Source organism: Saccopteryx leptura, chromosome 12 (assembly GCF_036850995.1).
Source record: "Saccopteryx leptura isolate mSacLep1 chromosome 12, mSacLep1_pri_phased_curated, whole genome shotgun sequence".
Taxonomy (NCBI): Eukaryota; Metazoa; Chordata; class Mammalia; order Chiroptera; family Emballonuridae; genus Saccopteryx; species Saccopteryx leptura.
The window spans coordinates 29,428,926-29,452,533 of NC_089514.1; the positions used below are offsets into that span (position 1 = coordinate 29,428,926).

At 40.5% G+C, this 23,608-nt stretch overlaps 1 protein-coding gene across 1 annotated transcript in view; it reads right to left on the minus strand.

Moving 5' to 3' along the window:
- UMAD1 (UBAP1-MVB12-associated (UMA) domain containing 1) overlaps positions 1 to 23,608 on the minus strand; it is a 223,456-nt gene that overhangs the window by 103,907 nt on the left and 95,941 nt on the right. The window lies entirely within an intron of this gene.

Consider the following 23,608-nt stretch of genomic DNA (forward strand, 5'->3'; position numbering starts at 1 on the left):
CAGTCAACCTGAATAACCAACTGAAGACTAGGTGAAGAAAAGTGTTACAACCAAGCATTTACAGAAGAAGCCCTATGAAGACTGGTCGGGCCCTGGCTGGTTGGCTCAGCGGTAGAGTGTCGGCCTAGCGTGCGGAGGACTCGGGTTCGATTCCCGGCCAGGGCACACAGGAGAAGTGCCCATTTGCTTCTCCACCCCTCCGCCGCGCCTTCCTCTCTGTCTCTCTCTTCCCCTCCCGCAGCCAAGGCTCCATTGGAGCAAAGATGGCCCGGGCGCTGGGGATGGCTCTGTGGCCTCTGCCTCAGGCGCTAGAGTGGCTCTGGTCGCAACATGGCGACGCCCAGGATGGGCAGAGCATCGCCCCCTGGTGGGCAGAGCGTCGCCCCTGGTGGGCGTGCTGGGTGGATCCCGGTCGGGCGCATGCAGGAGTCTGTCTGACTGTCTCTCCCCGTTTCCAGCTTCAGAAAAATGGAAAAAAAAAAAAAGAAAAAAAAAAAGAAGAAAAAAAAAAGACTGGTCGGAAGGGCAGCTGCAGAAAGGGCTGGCCCGTGCACCCATGTAAAGCAGCTGAGGTTCTGGAGGGACAGCTCAGCTGCAAAGGTTCTTAAAAAGCGTGGGGATTAAACCTCAAGCCAGCCTCCCTAGCCCATAGTACCAGACCTGAGAACAGGTACCCACATGACACCTGGCTGTGAAAATCAGAAAGGACTATGTCATCAGGGAGAGACTAGAGTCTGTAAGAGACACAGGCACCCTTTTCGAGGATCATCACACAAAATCTTGTTTACAGCCACTCACCCTGGGCTCTAACCGGGAGTCTGGAAGAATCAGAAAATCTGAATAGACAGATTACAACTAATGAAATTAAAGCAGTAACGAAAAACTCCCAACAAACAACAGTCCTGTACTGGATGACTTCACAGGTGAATTTTACCAAACATTCAAAGAAGAACTAACACCTATAATTCTCAAATTATTCAAAGATTAAAGAGGAAGGAAGACTCCCAAACTCATTTTATGAGGCCAGCATTATCCTAATTCTAAAACCAGATAAAGATATTACAAAGAAAAAACATTATATGCCAATATCCCTGATAAACATAGATACTAAACATCCTCAATAAAATATTAGTAAACCAGGTCTAGCATCATGATCAAGTGGGATTTATTCCTAGGATGCAAGGTTGGTACAGTATCTGCAAATCAATAAACATACCACCTAAATATAATGAATAAAACCTCAAATCATATTAAAAGATGCAGAAAAAGCATTTGATAAAATACAGCCCCATTTATGATAAAAAAACTCTTACCAAAATGGTAACAGAGGAAACATTCCTTGACGTAACAAAGGCCACATATGACAAACCCACAGCCAACATCATACTCAACAGGCAAAAACTAAAAGCATTTACCTTAAGATCGGGAACAAGACAGGGATGTCATTTGACATAGTATTGGAAATCTTAGCCACAGCAATCAGACAAGAAAGAGAAATAAAGGGCATCCAAATTGGGAAAAAAAAAAGCAAGTAAAACTCATTACTTACACATGGCATGATATTGTATATAGAAACGCCTAAAAAACTCTACCAAACTATTAGAACTGATAAATGAATACAGTAAAGTAGCAGGATACAAAATAAATATCCAGAAATCAGTTGCGTTTTTATACACCAATACTGATTTATCAGAAAGGGAAACTAAGAAAACAATCTTATTTACAATTGCATCAAAAAAAAACACCTCAAAATAAATTTAATAAAAAAATGTAAGACCTGTACTTGGAAAATTATAAGGCACTGAAGAAAGAAATCGATGAAGATAAAAATAAGTGGGAGCATATACTGTGCTCATGGGCAGGAAAGGAAGAATGCAGACAAAGATTCCAGGCCATCTTTAGAACCTTCAATCAAGACATACCTAAAGTCAGCCCAAAGCGTAGACAGTTTGCTTATATGAGCCAATAAATGCCCCTTTTAATTTAAGCCAGGATAAGATAAGTTGGATTTTCTGTCATTTCATAAACAGTCTCAAATGATACTCACTACAGACCCACTTAAACTTTAATTCTCAAACTCCTCCAAATACATTGACAAGCTCCCTTTTGGTCAATTCACCAGGCGTAAACTCACCACACGTCCTCATTCCTGATTTCAGTAAGACCTTAACATCCTGATAACTGCAAACTGGGTTATCACTTGCTTAGTCTCACACAGCTTTTCATTTTTCAGTAATGTGCACCCTTTGGAGTCCTACTTCATATTAACGTCATTTTTTAGGGTTTACTACTTCTCTGTCATCACTTCATAATCCTTTCTTTCTGCTTAATTCCTCCCTGATATCTTTGTCCCCAGTTCCATGGCACTCTGACAAACACGACTTATTGAAAGCAGCATGATCCCCTGTTTATTCATTTGTTCATCCAACACATTCATTCAATGGTAAACATGTGTCAGACCGCATCTTTATAACTATCACCATACATTGCACCATTATCCCATTAGCTATCAATAATCATAAATCCTCCAAAATTCTACATTTTTTTTTTTTTTTTTTTTTTGCATTTTTCTAAAGCTGGAAACAGGGAGAGACAGTCAGACAGACTCCCGCATGCGCCCGACCGGGATCCACCCGGCACGCCCACCAGGGGGCGAGGCTCTGCCCATCCTGGGCGTCGCCATGTTGCGACCAGAGCCACTCTAGCGCCTGAGGCAGAGGCCACAGAGCCATCCCCAGCGCCCGGGCCATCTTTGCTCCAATGGAGCCTTGGCTGCGGGAGGGGAAGAGAGAGACAGAGAGGAAGGCGCGGCGGAGGGGTGGAGAAGCAAATGGGTGCTTCTCCTGTGTGCCCTGGCCGGGAATCGAACCCGGGTCCTCCGCACACTAGGCCGACGCTCTACCGCTGAGCCAACCGGCCAGGGCTACATTCTTAAATTATGTCAACAGAGCACAGGAGTCCACCTTCGACTGGCGGTGCTGGTACACTAACATTACAGACACACTGAGCCAACGCGTTTTTACCTTTAATTGTTTAATATTGATAGTGTTTCTTACTTTGTCCTATTCCAATTAAAACAAGAATTCTGACTTTTTTTTTTCTACAAAACTCTTCCTTTGCTCTTCACATGCTTGGAAACCATTTTGGAGTTCCTTTGCCAACACAAAAGGCTTTTCCTTAAGCCTGGCATAGGCTGGACCATAGTGAGAGGCACAGAGAGGAAGAAGACAGATTTTTCTCCTTTTTTACACAACTGATTTAAAAAAAAAAAAAAAATAGCACCAGATGTGAAAGGGAAAATTTAGACTCTACATTGTGAAATTGAATCTAGCAAGAAAGAAGCACCGGATTCTTAATTAAGGCACAGTGCAGTTCAGCTACCTGACATAGCACCATTTCCTCCTTCAAACGCACTCTTGATTAGCAAGGCCCTGGAACTTTTTTTCTGTGCTTTGGTGAGCAAGGTTTGTTTTACTTCAGCGATCACTACTGATGTGGAAAAATAGGATTTCTGTGCGTTAAAAGGAGTTGGTGGCAGTCAGAGAAGTGAGAAACTAAAGAAGACTTTCCATTTTGTAGATGACGAGACTGCTTTACTGGTCATATTTCTGACAGGCTCTTAAAGAGAATGAAAGACCTGTGTTTAATTCCCACATGGCAGATGAATAATGCAAACTATACCCTGACTAAGCAGAGCAGTGAGGGAACAGACCATGGCTGGCTTTACAGGCCAACTAAAGACTTGGGATTTTACTTTAAGATAGATCTGTAGCCAGAGAAGGGTTATGAGCCCAGGAGTGAGGTCACATGATCTCATTTATTTATATATTTATTATTATTATTTTTTTTTTGTATTTTTCTGAAGCTGGAAATGGGGAGAGACGGTCAGACAGACTCCCGCATGCGCCCGACCGGGATCCACCCGGCACGCCCACCAGGGGCGATGCTCTGCCCACCAGGGGGCGATGCTCTGCCCCTCCGGGGCGTCGCTCTGCCATGACTAGAGCCACTCTAGTGCCTGGGGCAGAGGCCAAGGAGCCATCCCCAGCGCCTGGGCCATCCTTGCTCCAATGGAGCCTTGGCTGCGGGGGAAGAGAGAGACAGAGAGGAAGGAGGGGGTGGGGGTGGAGAAGCAAATGGGCGCTTCTCCTATGTGCCCTGGCCGGGAATCGAACCCGGGTCCCCCACACGCCAAGCCGACACTCTACCGCTGAGCCAACCGGCCAGGGCCACATGATCTCATTTATACTTAAAGAAGTCACTCCAGCATCTGTAGGGGAGGGGAGGCTGTACAAATACTATAGAATAGAATATTATTCAGCTAATAAACGAATGAGATAAATCTGTACGTTTATGTGGAAAGACATACAAAACTTATAGTTAGTTAAAAAGCTAAGATGCAGAACAGTATATGAAGAGTATGATCCTTCTTTTGGAAAAAAGTGTGTGTACACACACACAAACACATGCACACACACCACTGCTATATTTTAGATTTCATAAAATTTACAGCTGAAGAAATAAATTCACACACCCAAGTTGTTCTAAACATACTTCAGTCTTCCAATTAATGAATAGAGTATTAGTTTTAAGTTGAGCTTGATTAAAATGAAATTTAAATGAAGTGAAAAATTCGGAACCTTAATCACATTTCAAATGCTCCATATGTGGCTAGTGTCTACTTTATTGGACAAAACAGATCTAAACAACTGTAGAAAATTCACAGGGAAGGTGAAACCTATTTTCCTTGGGGCTTAGAAATGAGGGTGGGGAGGAATCTTCTACTTCTCACATGTGCCTTCTGGAATATGTTTGCCCTATAATAAACACATTTGTTCACATTGAAAACTATTAACCACAGACAGGTTGTGTGGTCTGAAGCCTTCACAACTTTTACAACCCTTTCAAATAAGAATATAAAATTATATAACAAAGTGACAATGTCATTTAGAATAAAAGGTAACAAAATTTTCATACTTCCGAATAACAGAAACATCACAAAATCCAGAAAATCATCATTCTATTGTTATTATTTCATCATCTGGCAAATCTCCATAGTACTATTTATTGTTCATACAATTTTTTTTTTAATTTTCTGAAGCTGGAAACGGGGAGGCAAACAGACAGACTCCCGCATGCGCCCGACCGGGATCCACCCGGCATGTCTACCAGGGGGCGATGCTCTGCCCATCCACGGTGTTGCTCTGTTGCGACCAGAGCCACTCTGGCGCCTGGGGCAGAGGCCAAGGAACCATCCCCAGCGCCCGGGCCATCTTTTTGCTCCAATGGAGCCTTGGCTGTGGGAGGGGAAGAGAGAGACAGAGAGGAAGGAGGGGGGGTGGAGAAGCAGATGGGCGCTTCTCCTGTGTGCCCTGGCCGGGAATCGAACCCGGGACTCCTGCACGCTAGGCTGACGCTCTACCACTGAGCCAACGGGCCAGGGCCTATTCATACAATTTTTGACTGCACATTTTAACAATGATAATTTTGTAACAAATTTACCATATATAAAGCTGAAGAGTAATTTGATATATTTTATAACACTTCTACATGTGATATAGAAACACGAAATAGAAGCATATGATCTAGAAACATATGAAAATCTACATTTAGGAAAGTTTCTCTTAACTTCACAACTCACATAGGGTCAGTTTTTAGGATCAATGTCAAATCTGGGAAAACTTCCATAAAATTTCTTTCATATATGAGCTGCAAAAGTTCAGAGCATCTCAGCTTCTGTGGTGACTAATCCCAAATACTCTTTGATTTAAAGACACTCATTAACTGTAAAGCTCACTGTAGTCACATACTTATGCTTTATGTTATCTTCCTCCAAATTAGTATTTTTTTTTTAAATAAATTTTTATTAATGGTAATGGGATGACATTAATAAATCAGGGTACATATATTCAAAGAAAACATGTCTAGGTTATTTTGTCATTAAATTATGTTGCATACCCCTCGCCCAAAGTCAGATTGTCCTTCGCCACCCTCTATCTAGTTCTCTGTGCCCCTCCCCCTCCCCCTAACTCTCCCCCTGTCCTCCCTCCCCCCACCCCTGGTAACCACCACACTCTTGTCCATGTCTCTTAGTCTCATTTTTATGTTCCACCAATGTATGGAATCATGTAGTTCTTGTTTTTTTCTGATTTACTTATTTCACTCCTTATAATGTTATCAAGATCCCACCATTTTGCTGTAAATGATCTGATGTCATCGTTTCTTATGGCTGAGTAGTATTCCATAGTGTATATGTGCCACATCTTCTTTATCCAGTCTTCTATTGAAGGGCTTTTTGGTTGTTTCCATGTCTTGGCCACTGTGAACAGTGCTGCAATGAACATGGGGCTACATGTGTCTTCACGTATCAATGTTTCTGAGTTTTGGGGGTATATACCCAGTAGAGGGATTGCTGGGTCATAAGGTAGTTCTATTTGCAGTTTTTTGAGGAACCACCATACTTTCCTCCATAATGGTTGTACTACCTTACAGTCCCACCAACAGTGAATGAGGGTTCCTTTTTCTCCACAGCCTCTCCAACACCAAATTAGTATTTTAAGAAACATAACTCTTCTCCCAATGTATTCATATGATTCACTCCTCTTCATTAACTAGCTTTTCAAACAACCCACCGAGCCTATTTATTACTGCTATTAGAAATTTATCTCTTCTTCTCAAATGAATTACTGCTTTTGGAATAATCTGAAAAAAAATTTTTTTTATAATATATGTTTTCTTGGTCATCAGAATAATTTCTATTTCTTTCATCACTTATTGCTTTTGTTTTATGTTTTGTTATCTGAAGTTTCTTAGTTCTTTAATAAATAAAAGTAAAGAAAAAAAAGATGTAACCTTTCACATATGTCTGATTAGAAATCTGTAATCACTCAGCTGTCTTACTGAAATGTTCACAAAACAGCTTTCAAACTGCAGTTCAAGTTGTATATTCCCAGCTCAATTCCGTCTAGCCAGATCCGAAAAATGCCTGTGATCACGCTGGAGCATTCGACCTGTGAGGACACGTGAGGGGAGGAGAGACAGGGTAGAAGAGAGACAGCAGTCTCAACTAATTGTGGTTGAAATGTCTTAAAATTCCTCAGATTTTGCAAAGCCATATGGCCATGTGAACACACAGCTAGAGATCTTTCCAGGGCCTTGGAGGGGCCCTTATAAGGAACGGACACTGAAACCTAAATCCCAGTAAATCAGCTCCTGGTAAACTTGCCTCTGATTACAGGTAAACAGAGGAGTTAGAAGATCCAGCTTAAGCCAAAGGTCCTTAGCCCTACCCCCAAGGGAGCTGGTTCTTCCTCCCCACCTGTCCCCCCCCCCCCCAACCCCCAACAGAATATTTCATTTCAGGCTGCAGTCCTTACTTCAAACTCTAACTTAATTTCTCACACTGCACAGCTAGAATTGCTAATCTTAGTTTGTGCCAAAATTGAGGTTCACACAAGTTGAAATCTTAATTACCAAACATTTCTAACTCTTTTTCAGAAACTTCTTCAAATTTTGGTTTCACCAATCCATTGTTTTGAGTGATAAGTCTAGCTAGCCTCTCTCCTTTCCCAAAAACTCTGGAAATGTCAGCCCTATTTTAACATAACTTTAAAAGTCTCATTTGCCCCACAAATCCATAAGAAATGACTCTCAGTCCAACACATGGGCTAAAGCCAGGATACACGTAACTGGGGTGGGAAAGGCCATCACGGAGCTCAACACTTCACTAATGGAAGTACTATAACTGCTGGTACAACGCAGGAAACAATAATGATGACATTAACTCACACTGCTCAGCTGTATATACAATGCGAAGCATGCACAACATCAAACAGGTCAATCAAGCAAGAGTCTTAACTGGCTTTTAACACAATTAAAGCTGTATTCCTCTTTACAATTCATCTTTTATCTTTAACATCAAGAATTCCAAGGTCTTAATGAGGTCATTCCTTCCTACTGAATACAGGGCTGGGCAAGAGGTTTACAGTTGTGGGAACACAAAACACAAAGCTTTTTCCATGCTTTATTTATTTATTTATGATTGTATTATTATTTATTATGAACAACTGTAAACTTTCTTTTGTTCATCTCTGTGTTTTGACACTCTTTACTATCTCCATTTACCCTCTCAATAGGTTCCAAACAATTATTATCTTTACCAAATTCTGTTAAATCTGAAAAATACAGACAGTTTAAGAGCACAAACTCTGAAGCCAAACTGACTGGGTTCAAACCCCAGTTCAGCTGTGCTGTGATCTTGGGCAAGTTACCTAACCTCTCTGTGCCTCAGTTATCTTATCTGTAGAATGGGGATAAAATAAGACTGACCTCTCAAGGAGTGTTGTGAAAATTAAAAGAATTCATATTCATAAATATTGAGAACAACACCAGGCCCACACAAGGACTATCTACATGTGTGTTAAATATAAGAAAACACTCTGGCGGGTGATCAGAGAGGCTAAACTCAAAATATTCACAGTGATGAGTTGTTTTACTATTTTCTGTCATGTTGTAAATTCTAAGCTGCAAAAGCAGTTACTTCAAATTTAAAAGCATAAGTACTTTCTGAGCTAAATGAACAATTTTCACATTATCAATACCTATCTTTCTCAGATCATGAGCTAGTCAGACATTGAGAAGCAGCTTGGTCCAGTGGAGTCTGATGTATGTATAAAAGACGATAGCTGGGCAATTTTAGACACATAATTAATTTCTTGGAACCTCAGTTTCTATATTTTGGCAAATGGTATCACACTATCTAAACTTCTTAAGATATCTGCTAAAATTACATTACATGAAGCATACATAAAGAGGTTTTATATGACCTGGTCTCTAGTAGATGCTAAAAAGTCACTATTATAGTTGCAATTGACCATATCCTTCTATTCCGTTAATCCTCCTCTCTAGATACCACACTCTGTATTAAGGATCACTGACCCTTGCCATTCTAGCAGTGTAATTAAGAAAATCTATCTTCCCTATTCACTTTTGTTAAGACTGTCAAACATAATCAATGTCTGACTTTGTCCTGGACTAAGATTGAATAACATTGGTGAAAGAATGCTAGTATGACACACAAGATCCTTTCATTAGTACTTAACGTTATGAAAGTTTTTACAGAATTTAGATAAACTATCATAGAAAAGAATATATCTTAGATGTTTTCTGCATAATAGTTTCAGTTCATACCACCTTTTGTGAGAACATCCAAAAGTCTTAATATATATTACTTTATTGATCTTTTGATATCTACATATTAGATCATTGCAAATATCAATGACCAGTTTTATTTGAGAAAAACACGAGACTAAAGATTTATGACTTGCCCTCCTAAACATACCAAGAAGGGAATTCACATAATTTCTCACTATTTCTGGAGGAAGCCCTTGCCACCAGTGCTATGAATGCTATAAAATTAAATATCAGAGGCTCAAAGTGCTAAATATTCTATAAGCAAGGAAAAATACGCTTACCCACTCCCATTCCTGGAAAATGCATTAACTAGTATCCCTCAAATATTTTTCCTTAGATTAGGTGGAAACAGTTCAAACCCTAAGAAGACACGGAGTTTGAACTTGGAATGCTGGCTGGCAGAGTGTGCTGTGTGCTGCTGGGCAGTAGTAATTAAACCATCTTGCATCCCCCCTTATATGAGATTATACAAGCCCAGAAGAGAGTCCTTCAAGGAAAGAATGTCATAAATCTTCAATCAGCACATTACATTTTACTGAATTGATTGTGGAATTGTTGGGCATTCATTTTTAACTTATAAAAAAAAGAGTAACTGGTAAATTGAATTTGTCTTGGAATCCCACACAATATTTTTAAAATCTACTGTAAAATACCAACACCCAATATGGAAAGGTTACCATCTCAAACTTTTAAAAGCGCTAGCAAGAGAAATTTTTGGAAAAAAGAAAAAACAACAAATAGCACATACAGAAATCAATGCAATCACAATAACTGAGGTGAGGAGAAGCCCAGGGTAAAGGGAAACCGTGCGTGATGACATGTCTCGAGCACAGTGATCAAAGGGGTCTCAGGAGTGTGGAAACTTCGTTGGTTCCTAGACTTTCTGATGACCATACCTGGTTCCAAGCAAACAGAGCTAAATCTCAAAGTATTATTGTGACAAACATTCTTTTCCCAGTGTTTTTGCTTCTAAAAATAACAAAAGAAACTTCAATTTATAAATTAAAATGTACTACTAGTCTCAAAAGAACAACATGCTATACAATACTTAAACACATATGAAAAAAAAACACATATGAAAAGGTAATAGCTATTTCACAAACTATGGTAAATAGGTAAATCAGCATTATGAGCACATATTAATATATCGCCCCAGCACAATGTTGACTACTTTACTCTGCATGTGAATCCAAGGCACAGATAAGGCCTATCTTCGCTGCTTCCCTCAAAAAATACAGCAGCTCTAATCAGAGGGACTCAATTCATATTGCAATTTTTAGATTAATCATCTGGTTCTCCAGCAGCAACTACTTCAAAATGGCATCATTAGTTTCATAATATTTCTATGAATCTTTATTCTGTAAATAGGTACTGGATTCATACTATGTTCTAAGCCATGGAACAGAATTTGGTTCAAGGAATTTTTGCATCATTTCACTTTATGACCTAAGTCAATGCATAATTAAATATAAATTAAAATTTTAATTTAACATACAAAATAAAACATGTAATACTTTGTTTTCCTTTTTGTAAAAAAATTTTTTTGGACTCAAAAACAGCATATTCACTAATAATTTAATGGTTGAGATTTAATTTCTATACTTTCCTCTAAAAACACAAGCAAACCTTCTTTTTCCTTTAAAGAAAAGTACAGGTTAAACTGAAAATAATGAAGGCCGAGTTTTCCATTATACAGAGAAACAAGGCAACTCAGCAAGCACAATGGCGATCTCCCATTTCCAGAAACCTTGACCAGGTGCTCAACGCTAGAGATGAAAGAGCCAGAAACCTCCCTCTCTGCTGGTTTGAGTCACTGCCCTAGCAGCCTTCCTGGCGGTTTCAATTGGTTAAAGGACTTATTATTTCTTGGCAAAAACATATTTCATAACTGCTAAGAATCACAATAACCTAACATCTAACGCTTTCTGAGTGTCACTGTGGAGCACTGGAAAGAAAACCTTCCTCTACTTGACTACGCTGCACCCTTTACCAAGTCACGGGGTATCTCTGAGCCTCTTTTTCCTTATCCACAAACCAGGATAAGAGCACTCGCCCTGCCTTGTTCTAGGGACTTCTAAAAGGGTCAAATAAAGTTGCATGTGTGAAACGCTCTATAAGACAAAAAGAGTTCAACAAAGCAGTATTAATATTAGAAGCAAAAGATAATAGTGATCATTAATGAAATAAAATGCATTTAACTATAATTGGGCCCCCTGGAACTCCCTAGTTTTAAGAGTCTTAAGAATTATAAAGAAAAAGATTGAGTGACCTTTCTATAAGGTAACTTAACTCCAAAAAAAATAGAACTACCTCTGAGCAAAACAAGGAGGGAGTTGTCACCTGCCCTCGAACAGACATCAACAAATAACTACACAATATGGTCTTTTCTCTCATGGCAACTCTAAAACAACACAGGGCTTATCAACCTCTTCTAACTCTATTATTTAGGAAAAGAGTCTTCATGGAGTTCTAGTTAATGAAGCTATCTTATTATTACCTGTATTTCTCACCTTGCCCTTGAAGCCCAGTTTGCCTACTTAACAATCAACATCATTTCTAATTAGATATATGAAGTATCTAAAATAAACATGACAATCACTTTCAGTAACAACACATACACACTCTACTTTTTAAATGGAATATATATATTTTTAAATTCTTTTAAATCAATAAATAGGACCTTAAAGATAGCTATAAAAAGGAGGGACTCTGTGTAAATTGCACCAAAATAATGAGACATTCCCAAGTTTGTGTTTGAAGTTCTTTAAACAAGGTGGCCTTTTTAGTGAGTTGAGATAAAGGTTTAAAACATTTTTGGGACAGAGCATTTGGTTGGCAATCTGCCACTTTCTACACCAGATAATTTCGGTCACTGCTGTTTGTCTCATATGTTTTTTATTCTCCCTCTAGGGAAGTCAAAGCCTTTTCACTTGCAGGCAAATTTTACTGCAGCTCTGGTAACTACTTTACAAGGTGATAAGCATTCACAAGAGGCTTTCATTAGGTCGGTAGCTAAAGCAAAAACTACGGGCACACATTTAGACAACGTGTGTGAAATGGAAAACTCTAAACGTGAGAGTTCCAAGTTAGCCTACTAAAACTGCCTATCCCATGAAAAATCTGGAGCCAGAAGGAAGGAACATACTAAACAGCCTAAAATACAACTGAATTTGTGTATTTTCTTTGCCTTCTACTCAACATAACAGCTTGTTTAATTACCTCTGTCAACTCCTGCATCTGCTTACCCACTGCTCTCTGATTTTGCCCAGCGTATGTTTCCCTCCTCCATCACATTTCCAAAAGATTTTGTGAAGTTGGAACAGAAAGCCTTGATTTTTTGTTTTTCTACCTTTCAGTTCTAAGAGTAGTGTCTCCAAGAAAATGGTCTGAACTCCATGGTCCATGGAAGCTGCGAGGACAACTGCATTTCAAATATGAGACTGTGAGTTAAGACACAGTTAAGGTGTCCTAATTATTTAGAGAAAGAAAAAAGATCATCAGTTGCCCTGGCTCGTTGGCTCAGCGTTAGACCATCACCCGGCATGTGGAAGTCCTGGGTTCGATTCCCGGCCAGGGCACACAGGAGAAGCGCCCATCTGCTTCTCCACCCCTCTCCCTCTCCTTCCTCTCTGTCTCTCTCTTCCCCTCCCGCAGCCAAGGCTCCATTGGAGCAAAGTTGGCTTGGGTGCTGAGGATGGCTCCATGGCCTCCACCTCAGGAGCTAGAATGGCTCGGGCCACAGCAAAGCAATGCCCCACATGGGCAGAGCATCACCCCCTGGTGAGCGTGCCGGGTGGATCCCAGTCGGGCGCATGCGGGAGTCTGTCTGACTGACTCCTCGCTTTTAACTTCGAAAAAATACAAAGAAAAAGAAAGGACCATCAGTTATCAGAAAGGCACCAGTCATGAGGTGCCTTAAGGTAGGACTTAAATGCCAGATAAGATGGATAAATGGAGTGAAACAGTCTAGGAAATGACAACAATAATGACCCAACATGAGAAGTTTTCAGGGCCTAGAGTGACTGAGCAAAGAGCTCCGAAGTGGGACAGCAGGAAGTGTAGAAAACAAGCCCGTTTGTTGGAAATCACAACACTAGACTAGATTTCACACACGTGAACTCAAATATGCTGATATTCCAGTATCCTTCAACTAGTTGCAAGTTTATATCACAAATCTAATAAAATTAAATCTCGTTGGTTTGTAAAGATACAGTGTTTTTCCTAATAATTGAGTTTTTTCTGACCTATCCACTAGATTGTAAGCATCCGGAGAATGAGTTACCATATTCCCCCATGTATAAGACACACCCTTTTCCGAAAAACTTTAGGTCAACAACTGGGTGCGTCTTATACAGTGGTTGTAGATTTTTGTACTTGCATTTCTGCCTTTTTCACGTGGATAAGGAAGTTGTATGAATTTTATGATGAATAAAACTTGAGTTCAACAACTTTATGTAATATATTTTTTTTCAAATTTTGGGCTTCAAAATTAAGGTGCTTCTTATACATGGAGAATATGGTACATCTTATACCTCCAGAAGTTGGTCCCAGTATCTCACACATGAGCAGGCATCAAAATAAAAGCTTCCCGAATGCCACAGCACAGAGTGCAGGTTTCGGAAAGGGACTTTGTTGGCACAGGGAAATGGAAATACAACCTTTCTTAGTTTGTCACTGATATGCACATCCTATAAGGAGGTCAGATTTCCCCAAATGAAGTCACAATGTAATTAGAAAGTGGAGAGAAGAAATAATAGAATCCCCAGAAGAAAGGTTTGTGAAATACAGCCTACAGAATGGGACAAAATATTTGCAAATCCTACTTGGTAAGAAACTTGTATCCAGAATATATAAAGAACTCAATAATACTGAGACAATTACCCACTTTAAGAGTGAGCAAAGATTCTGAATAGATATTTATCCACTGAAAACATACAAGGGGCCAATAAACAAGCACGGAAAAGATGCTGAACATCATTAGCCAGCAGGTAAATGCCAATCAAAACCACAACAGACACTTCACACCCACTAGAATGACTACAGTGTAAAAGACAGTCATAATTAGTACTGGCCGGGATGTAAAGAAATTGGAGCCTTCATGCACTGCTAGGTGAACTATAAAATGGGCCCGGCAGCCCCTTTGCAAAACAGTCTGGCAAGTCCTCAATTGGTTAAACATGAAGTTACCATATGCCCAGCCATTCCATTCCCAGGTATATACCCAAGAAGATAAAACATGTCTACACAAAAACCTGTATGCAAATATTCATAGCAGCATTATTCAGAAGAGCCAAAATGTGGAAACAACCCAAATGTCCATCAACTGAAGAACAGATAAATAAAACATGGTTTGCCATACAACAGAATGTCATTCAGCAATAAGAAGGCACGGAGTAATGACACATGTTCCATTATGGATGGACCCTGAACACCTGTCACAGAACACCACATAATGTATTATTTCATTTATATGAAATGTCTAGAGTAGACAAATTCATAGAGACAGAAGACTGGGGGAAATGGGAAGCGACTACTAAGGGTACAGCATTTCTTCGTGAGGTGATGAAAATATTCTAGAATTAACTGAGGTAATGTTTGCACAACTCTGTGATTATGTTTAAAAGTCACTGAATTGTCCACTTTAAGTAAGTTAATGTGATTATATCGCATTAAAATTTTTATTTTAAAAATAAAATTTCTCTTTGGGGTGATGAAAATGTTTTGGAAATAGAGAGAGGTGATGATTTTACTCATTGTCAATGTAATTAGTACCACTAAATTGTATACTGAAAATGCTTGAAATGAAAATTTTTATGTTTTATATATATATTATTTTACAATAAAAAAAAAATAAAAACCAGTGAATGGAAAAAATACTTACTTACTTTCCCTAGCTTTAATTAATAGTAAATTCTTTCTCCAATAAGCTCACTTTGTCCAAAATAGAAAAATCCCACATCTAAAAGATTTTAAAAGCCCATACATATATAGAGGGAAAGTAGTAATATGATTTTGGAAAGTTTATTGAAATAAATCAACCAGAATAACAACAACAAAAAACTTGTAGAATATTAAAATCAAATGCTATTGAACATTCTTTTTCTAATTTTATAAATTATAAACTTCATATTGTGGTTCTTTAACCCGCTTAAGCACTGTTTTTGACAGATGATGTTTGTTAACTGCTTTGCTATTTCCTGTTGTGAGGAAATTAATTGACTGTTACAATTCAGGTTTTAACAAATAGCATTTCTATTCTCCTTTGTTAATTATGCTGGGCCTGGATTTTGTGTAATATTTCACACTACATTTATTCTCCTACTTTGATTTTAGAGCAACTTATTTGTAAGAATGTGAATTTGTGTACATTTCATTTTGACTCACCAGACCAAATCTGATTGTGTTACTTCTAAACCAAATCTGGACAAATACTTAAAATAAAATGCACGTTGATATGAATAAACTAAAAATAAGATAATATTTAAATATACTGCATCTTTTTCAGGTTTCATTATGAATGTAAACACATACATGTATGTACAAACCAAGCAAAGCCACCCTAGGGCACACAGTGTAAAACCATGTGCTCTATAATAAATATTTTTCTAATACACGAAGAATCGTTTCTTTAACATGAGTACATTCAAATGTATAGCACTTTGAGGGTTTAAAGCAAACTTATTATGGTAGAAAGAAGAATAAATATTTCACCCTAGTGTGATTTTATATAAAATAAAGCATTATAATCAGAAGCCAGAAAAATTTATGTCAAACAAAGGTAAGTTTCTCATCAATAAAGTGCCTTTTAGATAAACAAATACAGAATTTCAAATCTGTGGTTATTCACGTGTTGTTGTTTTTTTCAACTGACAATCCTGGAAATCACTTTACTTGAAAATTTTGGTTCTAAGTGTTAGGCTCATCGGTTAATAAATTAATACTTTTAATAAGTTGTAGCTTGGAAAAGGCACCTTGGGAAACTGAGAAACAAATACATTAATGATGCCTTAATAAAATATAAACAATATCATACTTAGTTTCTGTGATGAAAATAAGCGTAATAATAAATAAAAAAAATAACTGTGGATAAAATTAGGTGCAAGGACTAGGAGATACCAAAAAACTATATTTTTTAAATAAAAATTTTAAAAACAATACATTTATTAAGTGCACTCTTTAGAAAAAAATATTTTCTTAAGCATTTTCCATACTTAATTTCATTTCATCTTCACCAAAAATTTATGAGATAGGTATTGATTAGGTACAGTCATTTCATACATGAGAAAATGCGAGGATGAAGAGAGGCTGCAACCTGTCCAATTTTGCTGTAGTTTTAGACCTGGGATTGAATCCAAAACCCTGCTCTTTCGGTCATACTATTCTTCCAATAGCAAACATTCAATCACTTAGCAAGGCATGTCAGCGGCATAAGCTACTGCAACTGTAAAGGGCTCAGGAATAGACATGTTCCTGCAGCCCGATTGGTTCAGTTAGATTACCCAGCTACGAAGGACAAATAAAAAATAAAACCCTTATATGCAGAGCAATTCCTACCTTTCCAAGTTGTGAGATACCAGAACAAATACACAATCAAAACTAAATTAAATGCAATCTTAATAGTATTTATGTTTCTTAAGGTTCTACTAAACCAATGAGCAGAGGTGACTTATAAAAATCAGGTCTTAGGAAAATCATGCCTACTTGCATTCTGCATGTTGGATATTATCCACCCTGTATGCATTTTGTATGTGGGTTTGAACATGTCTTTTGCAGTTGTACATTAAAAAAAATTAGTCTTAAAGAGAATCACCCAAGGCCATATCAATGATCCACTTCATTTCTAGTTACAGTGTAACTTGTTTTGGGATACCAATAAATAACTATGCATTTTCTAGGGAAAGAAAATGTATGTACAGTGGTACCTTGACATACGAGCAGACAAACATTGTGTTGTTGTTGTTTTTCTAAGATACGAGCTGCGGCCCTGGCCGGTTGGCTCAGCGGTAGAGCGTCGGCCTAGCGTGCGGAGGACCCGGGTTCGATTCCCGGCCAGGGCACACAGGAGAAGCGCCCATTTGCTTCTCCACCCTTCTGCCGCGCTTTCCTCTCTGTCTCTCTCTTCCCCTCCCGCAGCCAAGGCTCCATTGGAGCAAAAAGATGGCCCGGGCACTGGGGATGGCTCCTTGGCCTCTGCCCCAGGCGCTAGAGTGGCTCTGGTCACAACATGGTGACACCCAGGATGGGCAGAGCATCGCTCCCTGGTGGGCAGAGCGTTGCCCCATGGTGGGCGTGCCGGGTGGATCCCGGTCGGGCGCATGCGGGAGTCTGTCTGACTGTCTCTCCCTGTTTCCAGCTTCAGAAAAATGAAAAAAAAAAAAAAAAAAAAAGATACGAGCTGCAACTGGGTCTGTATTTTTGTTCGAGATCTGAGAGAAATTCCAAGATCCGAGTCGTGATTCGGGAAGCTGCCGCTAGTTGGTGCGTTGGTGCACAGGTCCAGTATCGGCAGCACAACACAGCATCTCGTTCTTTCTCATGTGTTACCCACAGAATCAAGTCGAATCTCATGTGCTGTACTCGTTCTTGCATCATTTTTGCATATTTTACTAACTTTTTTTGTGTGCTATCATGGGGCCGAAGAAAGTGAGTTTTGTAAAGGACAGTGGTGAGAAGAAGAAGAGAATGACATTGATAGAAGTAAAGCAAGAAGTAATAGAAAAATATGAGCGTGGTGTATGTGTGATTGGCAAGGCTGTACGACCGCAATACATCTACAATTTGTACCATCCTTAAACAAAAGGATGCCATCAAAAGCGCAAATCCAGTGAAAGGAACTACAATTCTGTCCCAATTAAGGACAAATATCCATGAAGAAATGGAGAAGCTTCTGCTGGTGTGGGTGAAAGAGAAAGAGCTGGCAGGAGATACAGTGACGGAGACTGTAATATGCGAAAAGGCATGTATTATTTACAGCGACTTGAAGAAGAAAGAACCATCAACCTCAAAAGAGGCAGCAGAAGATACGTTTAAGGCAAGTCACGGCTGGTTTGAAAATTTCAAGAAGACATCTGGCATCCACTTGGTGGTGAGGCATGGGGAAGCTGTGAGTCCTGATGTTAAGGCAGCTGAGGAGTACATCGCATGTTTTGCTGCACTTATCACAAAGGAAGGATACATCCCCCAACAAGTGTTCAAACTATGACAAAATAGGATTGTTTTGGAAAAAAATGCCCCAGAGGACTTTCATCACCGCAGAGGAGAAGAAGCTGCCAGGTTATAAACCCATGAAGGACCGTCTGACCCTTGCATTGTGTGCAAATGCAAGCAGTGACTGTAAAGCCACTGCTAGAGTATCATTCTGAAAATCCTTGAGCCTTTTTTTATTTTTTTGTATTTTTCTGAAGTTGGAAACGGGGAGGCAGTCAGACAGACTCCCGCATGCGCCCGACCGGGATCCACCTAGCATGCCCACCAGAGGGCAATGCTCTGCCCATCTGGGGCATCTCTCTGTTGCGACCAGAGCCACTCTAGCGCCTGAGGCAGAGGCCATGGAACCATCCTCAGCGCCCGGGCCAACTTTGCTCCAATGGAGCCTCAGCTGCGGGAGGGAAAGAGAGAGAGAGAGAGGAAGGAGAGGGGGAGGGGTGGAGAAGTAGATGGGTGCTTCTCCTGTGTGCCCTGCCAGGAATCAAACCCGGGACTCCTGCATGCCAGGCCGACGCTCTACCACTAAGCCAACCAGCCAGGGCTCCTTGAGCCTTTAAGACTCACAAGATTCTTAAAGAAAAACTGCAGGTTATATGGCGTGCCAATGCTAGGGCATGGGTAACGTGGCAGTTTTTTATTGAATAGGCAAATCTCATCTTTGGTCCTGCAGTGAAGAAATACCTTCAAGAAATAAACTCCCAATTAAAGCATTACTAATCCTTGATAATGCTCTAGCCCACCCACCTGGTCTTGTAGATGACATTCTCAATGAGTTCAAATTTGTGAAAGTCCTCTACCTCCCACCCAACACGACTTCAATCTTGCAACCTATGGATCAGCAGGTCATTTCCAACTTTAAAAAGCTTTACACAAAGCACTTGTTCTGCCGCTGCTTTGAGGTGACTGAGAATACAAATCTAACCCTTCGAGAGTTTTGGAAAGATCACTTCAACATCGTGATATGTTTACACATCATTGACTTGGCATGGCAAGAGGTTACAAGAAGAATCTTGAACTCGGCATGGAAAAAGTTATGGCCTGATGTTGTTGCAGACAGGGACTTCGAAGGATTCGAACTAGAGACCAAGACTGAGGTAGAAGCGTTGGAGGAGATTGTGTCCCTCAGAAAGTCGATGGGTCACTCATATTTCAGGCTGGGACCTACTCCTAACTTAGAGCTCTCTTTCCCCCTTTTGCCAACTTCTATTATGAATCTACCTTTGCCACCCAGCTTAGTGTATCCCAAGGTTCTCTTTACCAAGCCACAGTCACAGAGCTCCAGGGAAAAGCAACCTGGTCTCATCTCTCCAGGCAGAGGAGAACAGAAGCTCCATATCCACACATGCTGCAGATGGCTTTTCCAGTCTACCTGAATCATTACCAGCTAGAAGCAGCGATCATTGGGACTTGGATGTGAGCTGCAAAGTATAGAATTGTGACAACAATTCCAGTGCCATGCGGACTTTTCCTGGATGTGGACTTTTCCTGGACTCCTGCTCCTTGTGACAGCTCCTAACAGACTGAACTGGGGTTGGGTTGCATTTATCAGGGACTTGGCATGGTGTTGGGGCCAACTTGGACTTGGTGAACTTGTTAAGGACACTACTCTTTTATGGATTTTTGCTGTATTGGCCAAGAGTTTGCTTAAAGGCTTTAATCACTGTAAAAAAAATAAATAAAAGACTGGATAAAGAAGATGTGGCACATATACACCATGGTATATTATTCAGGCATAAGAAATGATGACATCGGATCACTTACAACAAAATGGTGGGATCTTGATAACATTATATGGAGTGAAATAAGTAAATCAGAAAAAAACAAGAACTGCAGGATTCCACACATTGGTGGGACATAAAAATGAGACTAAGAGACATGGACAAGAGTGTGGTGGTTACAGGGGGCAGGGGGAGGGAAGGAGGGAGAGGGGGAGGGGGAGGGGCACAAAGAAAACTAGATAGAAGGTGACGGAGGACAATCTGACTTTGGGTGATGGGTATGCAACATAACTGAATGACAAGATAACCTGGACATGTTTTCTTTGAATATATGTACCCTGATTTATTGATGTCACCCCATTAAAATTAATAAAAATTTATTTATTAAAAAAAGAAGAAAGTCGATGGGTCTGGAGGTAGATGAGGGTGACATAAACAAGCTTGTCGAGGAGCATGAGGAGGAACTCAACTGAGGAGTTGAAGGAGCTACAGATGATGCAATATACGAAGCTTCTGCAAGAGATTAGTAGTGAGGAGGAGGTAGAGTTGGAGGAAGTGATTTCTACAAGTGAAATTAAAGACATGCTGGCAATGTGGGAGAAGCTTTCAAGTTTCATTGAAAAGTAACACCCAGAAAAAGTTTCAACTGGTCATGCTTCAGCACTTTTTAATGACACTTGTTTGTCACATTTCCATAACATTTTAAGGCAAGCAAAAGCAAACCTCTTTGGATAGATTTTTATTCAAAAGTCCTGCAAGTGAAAGTGCCGAAAGTGCAGCCAAAAAGGCAAAAACAGGTGATGATTAAATGAAAAATATGTAATGTTCAGCTTAGGTTAAGTTTAAAGTTAAGAAAGTGCATTTTTTTTTTTTGTATTTTTCTGAAGCTGGAAATGGGGAGAGACAGTCAGACAGACTCCCGCATGCGCCCGACCAGGATCCACCTGGCACGCCCACCAGGGGGCGATGCTCTGCCCCTCCGGGGTGTCGCTCTGTTGCAGCCAGAGCCACTCTAGCGCCTGGGGCAGAGGCCAAGGAGCCATCCCCAGCACCCGGGCCATCTTTGCTCCAATGGAGCCTCGGCTGCAGGAGGGGAAGAGAGAGACAGAGAGGAAGGAGAGGGGGAGGGGTGGAGAAGCAGATGGGCACTTCTCTTGTGTGCCCTGGCCGGGAATCGAACCCAGGACTTCTGCATGCCAGGCCGACGCTCTACCACTGAGCCAACCGGCCAGGGCTAAAGTGCATTTTTTTACAATTAAATTTTTGTGGTTTCATTTTAAGTAAAGAAAGTGCAGTTTTAGTTTACGTGTCTACAGTGCCTTCATCCCTTCCTCCCTCCCTCCTCCTCCACCATTTACCTTCGTTAGCCGTACTCTTCTGTCTCCAAGGTAAGAATACAGTACTAAATAACACTTTTTTTCTTTTATTTCATATATTTTGTTATGCGTCGGTAAAGTATACATGTGTGTTTCTTAATTAAAAACGTCTTTTTTCACAATTTAGGATGGTTTGGGGATGTTTCACAGGGCTGGAACGGATTAAATCTATTTCAGTTATTTTAAATGGGAGAAATTTGTTTGATATATGAGATGACTGACTTACGAGCTCAGTTACAGAACGAATTAAACTTGTATCTCAAGGTACCACTGTATGTATATACACATATAAAAGTAATGCATTCTTATATTACACAAGGATGGCTCTAATTCTTACTGAAATTCTTCTTCGAGTATTTTTCTCTTGACTCTCCAGCTGTTTCTGTTCAGTCTCTTGTGAGCTTCTCCTACTCTCCCCGAACTCCGTATTTTAGAGTTCCCCAGGGTTAGTTCTGGGTTATCTTCCTTAACATTCCCTCCCTAGGTGATCACATCCATTCACAGAGATGTAAATATCATCCGTACTCTAATAATCCCCAAATTTATACGATAAACCCCAACCTCTGCTAAAAACCTCTACTACTACATAAACTTACTTTGTCCAAAACTGAACTCTTGATCTTACTCCAAACCTGCTCCTTCCTAGACTTTGGTATCTTCCACTCTATGGCTCATGCCACCAGACCCTGAGGTTAATTCTAGAGTACAACCTTATCTCATATTTAATCCCTCACCCAACCCCCAAATATGTACTAAATGTGTCCACCTCTCTCCATTTCTACTGTCGCCACCCTAGCCCAAGTCAGTGCCATCTCTCACCTGGACGATTCATTATTGCTTTAGGCCACTTCCTACCCATTCTCCTCTCCAACAACCAGTGAGGTCCCTAATGAAAACAGAAACCAGATACTATAAATCTTCTGCTTAAAAATCCTTTGAGGCCCTGGCCAGTTGGCTCAGCGGTAGAGCGTCGGCCTGGCGTGCGGGGGACCCGGGTTCGATTCCCGGCCAGGGCACATAGGAGAAGCGCCCATTTGCTTCTCCACCTCCCTCTCCTTCCTCTCTGTCTCTCTCTTCCCCTCCCGCAGCCGAGGCTCCATTGGAGCAAAGATGGCCCGGGCGCTGGGGATGGCTCCTTGGCCTCTGCCCCAGGTGCTAGAGTGGCTCTGGTCGTGGCAGAGCGACGCCCCGGAGGGGCAGAGCATCGCCCCCTGGTGGGCAGAGCCTCGCCCCTGGTGGGCGTGCCGGGTGGGTCCCGGTCGGGCGCATGAGGGAGTCTGTCTGACTGTCTCTCCCCGTTTCCAGCTTCAGAAAAAAGAAAAAAAAATCCTTTGATCATTCCCCCTTGTGATTTAGAACAAAATTCAAATTCGCAGTTCTTAGATGTTCTGCCCTGCCTGTTCCCCATCTTAATGCCACACTCTCTGCTCCCTGCCGCTGTCCTATGCAGCAGTACTGGTCTCCTTTCACTTCTTCCAGTTAAGCCAAAACCCTTACTGCCCCAGGGCTTTTGCATATGCTGGTTCCTTTACCTGGAACGAATACCCCTGAAATTTTACCCCTAGCTACCTCTGATTCATCCTTCAAGTTTCAGTTCAAATACCACTTCCTTGAAGAGGCCTCCCTGAACTGCCCCCCACCCTGATTAAACTAGTTCCCTCTTGTAAATTCTCACAGCCTCCTTTTCTTTTATATCACTCATTACAATTTGTAAGTAAATAAATATGTATGTATGTATGTATGTATGTATGTATGTATGTATGTGTTAAATGTCTGGCTCTTCCATTAGATTGTAAAACTCATGAAGTCAGGGACCCTATCCCTGCATAGTCAGCACTTTGCACAGCATCTGGCACATAATGGGCACTTTACAAATATTTGCTGAATTAATTATTTAGAGAAAGTCCCCTTCTCCAGCAACACCCTATTCCCAGGGCCTGTTTCTTTTTTTAATATTTCCAGACGTGAAAACATATGTTTCAAAGGGAAAGAGTTCACACATGAACATATTTTAGTAGTCCTTCCTAGTACAAGGTTTTACATTTGCATTAACTTTAATAAAAATAGTTTTAGAAAGTCTCTCTGCCTCCTGCCTTGAAGTAAAAAGAAAACAGG